Source organism: Triticum urartu, chromosome 5 (genome assembly GCF_003073215.2).
Source record: "Triticum urartu cultivar G1812 chromosome 5, Tu2.1, whole genome shotgun sequence".
Lineage (NCBI taxonomy): Eukaryota > Viridiplantae > Streptophyta > Magnoliopsida > Poales > Poaceae > Triticum > Triticum urartu.
Genome location: NC_053026.1, coordinates 77,433,049 through 77,437,614, shown reverse-complemented (window position 1 = coordinate 77,437,614; position 4,566 = coordinate 77,433,049).

Genomic DNA, 4,566 nt, shown 5'->3' with positions numbered 1-4,566 from the left:
CATAGCCACCCTTTTTGCTCATGATGATAAATTCCCTATTATTACATTCTCAAATTATTTCCATTCTCATTAAAGGGTGATGCTAAGACTTGGTATAATACTCTTGCTCCTGGTTGTGTGCGTAGCCCCCAGGATATGATTTATTACTTCTCTGAAAAATATTTTCCTGCTCATAAGAAACAAGCTACCTTACAGGAAATATTTAACTTTGTGCAAATTGAAGAAGAGAGTCTCCCATAAGCTTGGGGGGGATTCTCCAATTGCTTAATGCTTTGCCTGATCATCCTCTTAATAAAAATGAAATACTTGATATCTTCTATAATGGACCAACCGATGCTTCTAGGGATTTCCTAGATAGTTGTGCTGGTTGTGTTTTCAGGGAACGAACTGTTGAACAAGTTGAAGAACTATTGAATAACATATTGGAAAATTATGATGATTGGACTCTTATCGAACCACCACTTAAACCTACTCCGAAGAAGAGGGGTATCTTATATCTCAGTCCTAAAGATATGCAAGAGGCAAAGAAATCAATGAAGGAAAAATGTATTAAAGCTGAGGATGTCAAAAATTTACCTCCTGTTGAAGAAATACATGGGCTAGATACACCACCACTGCCTAAGGTGGTAGAGGTAAATTCTTTAATGAAATTCAATGACAATAACAATCCTTATAATATGCATACTAGTCAAAGCCTTTTTGAGTTTGATAATTACATTAGAAAACAATATCACTTCAATGCAAATGTTATGAAAGAACTGAAATACAATTCTGATATGATTGCTCGCTTGAGTGACTTGTTATTTAGAATTACGAATGATGTTAGAGGTGTAGGGAAGCATGTGCCTCTATGGTTCAAACTCAATTAGAACAAGTTGCTAAATCTCAAAGAGAATTGCTTGATGAAATTAACAATAATATAAATGACTTTGTTGTTAGTGTAGCGGCTAGAGGAGGTAAAATGACTCAAGTGGGGGAACGTAGCAATAATTCAAAATTTCCTACGTGTCACCAAGATCAATCTAGGAGATACTAGCAATGAGAGAGAGGGAGTGCATCTTCATACCCTTGAAGATCGCTAAGCGGAAGCATTACAAGAACGCGGTTGGTGGAGTCGTACACGCAGCGATTCAGATCGCGGTCGATTCCGGTCTAAGCGCCGAACAACGGCGCCTCCGCGTTCAACACAAGTATAGCCCGGTGACGTCTCCCGCGCCTTGATCCAGCAAGGAGAGAGGGAGAGGTTGGGGAAGACTCTGTCCAGCAGCAGCACGATGGCGTGGTGATGGTGGAGGAGCGTGGCACGCCAGCAGGGCTTCGCCAAGCACTGCAAGAGACGAGGAGGGAGAGGGGTAGGGCTGCGCCAAGAGGGAGAGAGACTCGTGTGTTGGGCAGCCCCAAAACCCCCACTATTTATAGGAGGAGGGGAGGAGGGTGCACCCCCTCTAGGGTTCCCACCCCTAGGGGGCGGCAGCCCTAGATGGGATGAAGGGGGCGGCCTAGAGGGGGAGAGGGGGGCGCGCCCTAGGGTGGGCCTTAGGCCCATCCGCACCTAGGGTTTCCCCCCTTCTCCTCCTAGCTGCGCCTTGGGCCCTGGTGGGAGGCGCACCAGCCCACTCAGGGGCTGGTCCCTTCCCACTCTTGGCCCATGCAAGCCTCCGGGGCTGGTGGCCCCTCCCGGTGGACCCCCGGAACCCTCCGGTGGTCCCGGTACATTACTGGTGACGCCCGAAACACTTCCGGTGGTCAAAACCTCACTTCCTATATATTATTCTTTACCTCCGGACCATTCCGGAACTCCTTGTGACGTCCGGGATCTCATCCGGGACTCCGAACAACATTCGGTAACCACGTACAAACTTTCCCTATAACCCTAGCGTCATCTGACCTTAAGTGTGTAGACCCTACGGGTTCGGGAATCATGCAGACATGACCGAGACAACTCTCCGGCCAATAACCAACAGCGGGATCTGGATACCCATGTTGGCTCCCACATGTTCCATGATGATCTCATCGGATGAACCACGATGTCGAGGATTCAAGCAATCCCGTATACAATTCCCTTTGTCAATCGGTACGTTACTTGCCCGAGATTCGATCATCGGTATCCCAATACCTCGTTCAATCTCGTTACCGGCAAGTCACTTTACTCGTTCCGTAATGCATGATCCCGTGACCAATTACTTAGTCACAATGAGCTCATCATGATGATGAATTACCGAGTGGGCCCAGAGATACCTCTCCGTCATACGGAGTGACAAATCCCAGTCCCGATTCATGCCAACCCAACAGACACTTTCGGAGATACCTGTAATGCACCTTTATAGCCACCCAGTTACGTTGTAACGTTTGGTGCACCCAAAGCATTCCTATGGTATCCGGGAGTTGCACAATCTCATGGTCCAAGGAAATGATACTTGACATTAGAAAAGCTTTAGCAAACGAACTACACGATCTTGTGCTACGCTTAAGATTGGGTCTTGTCCATCACATCATTCTCCTAATGATGTGATCCCGTTATCAATGACATCCAATGTCCATGGTCAGGAAACCATGACCATCTATTGATCAACGAGCTAGTCAACTAGAGGCTTACTAGGGACATGTTGTGGTATATGTATTCACACATGTATTACGGTTTCCGGTTAATACAATTATAGCATGAAAAATAGACAATTATCATGAACAAGGAAATACAATAATAACCATTTTATTATTGCCTCTAGGGCATATTTCCAACATCAAGAACCACTGTATCCTGAGGGACACCCAAAGAGAATTGAACAAGACTCTCAAAGTATTAAAACTGGTGCACCTAGTCCCTCTAAAAAGAAAAATAATAGGACTCTGCATGCCTCTAGTGAACCTGAAATAGAAAAATCTCCTCATGCTACTAATGATGTTTCTATTTCTGATGCTGAAACTCAATCCGGTAATGAAAACTCACCTTCCGATAATGAAAAATATAATGAGGAGGTTCATGAAGATACTCAAACAAATGAAAAGAACCAGACAATGATGTTGAAATAGAACCAGTTGTTGATCTTGATAACCCACAACCCAAGAATAAAAGGTATGATAAAAGAGACTTTGTTGCTAGAAAACATGGTAAGGAAAGAGAACCATGGGTTCAAAAACCTATGCCTTTTCCACCTAAGTCAACTAAGAAGAAAGATGATGAAGAATTTGAACGCTTTGCTGAAATGCTTAGGCCAGTCTTTTTGCGTACCCGCTTAACTGATATCTTAAAAATGCCTCCTTATGCAAAGTACATGAAAGACATCATCACCAACAAGAGAAAAATACCGTAAGCTGAAATCTCCACCATGCTTGCTAATTACACTTTTAAGGATGGAGTACCTAAAAAACTTGGAGATCCGGGAATACCAACTATACCTTGCTCCATCAAAAGAAATTATGTGAAAACTGCTTTATGTGATTTAGGAGTCGGTGTTAGTGTTATGCCTTTCTCTTTATATAAAATACTTGATTCAATAAACTCACACCTACCGAAATATCTTTGCAAATGGCTGACAAATCAACTGCCATACCTATCGATATTTGTGAGGATGTGTGTGTTGTTGTTGCAAACGTTACTATTTTAACTGGCTTTGTTATACTTGAGATGCCCGAGGATGACAACATGACGATTATCCTTGGTAGACCCTTTTTGAATACTGCAGGGGCTGTTATTGATTGCAATAAAAGCAAGATTACTTTTCATATCAATGGTAATGAGCATACAGTGCACTTTCAAAAGAAACAATTCCAAGTGAATGGTGTTAATGTTATTAAAAAATCTCCGACAATCACTATTGGAAGTTTTCAACTACCTCTACCTACTGTCAAAAAGAAATATGAAATGCTTATTGTTGGGGACATTCATATCCCCGTTGAGGTAATTTAGTGTTTTACGAAAGTTCTTCGGTTTCATGCTAATCGAAGATGGTTGTTAATAAGACTTGATCAACCTTATTAATGAAACATTTTTTAGAGGTATGGAGTTGATGAATTTAGTAAGCACTACCTTGTGTCCTTTTTTTTGTTTTTTGCTTTTATTAGTTAAATAAAATAAAATAAAATGCTATGTTTTCTTAGTTTTCTGAATTTCATGTGCAATAAAAAATGACCCAAAAATAAAAGTTCTCAGAATGCTCTGAAAATTTAATACGATTTTTTATGAATATTTCTGAATTTTTGATGCAAATAACATAAGAGGGGGCTGCACCAGGTGGGCACAGCCCACCTAGGCGCGCCAGCACCCCCAAGCACGTCCTGGTGGGTTGTGGTCCCCACGTGGGCCCCCTCACTTATCTATTCATCCCATGTCATCACCTACCTCCAGAAAAAAAAATCACCATTGCTCTCTCTCTCTCTCGTGTTCTTGCTCTCAAACCGCGTATTTCAATGTCTTTGCTTGAAGCACCGTTCCCGAAACTGTTTCGGGGGATTGTTGCTTGGTATGTGACTCCTCCGTTGGTCTAATTAGTTTTTGCTTTAGTGGTTTATATTTTGAATAATTAGTTACTCTTGGTGTTGTTGTAGATGAGTTTGCATGTTGAATTC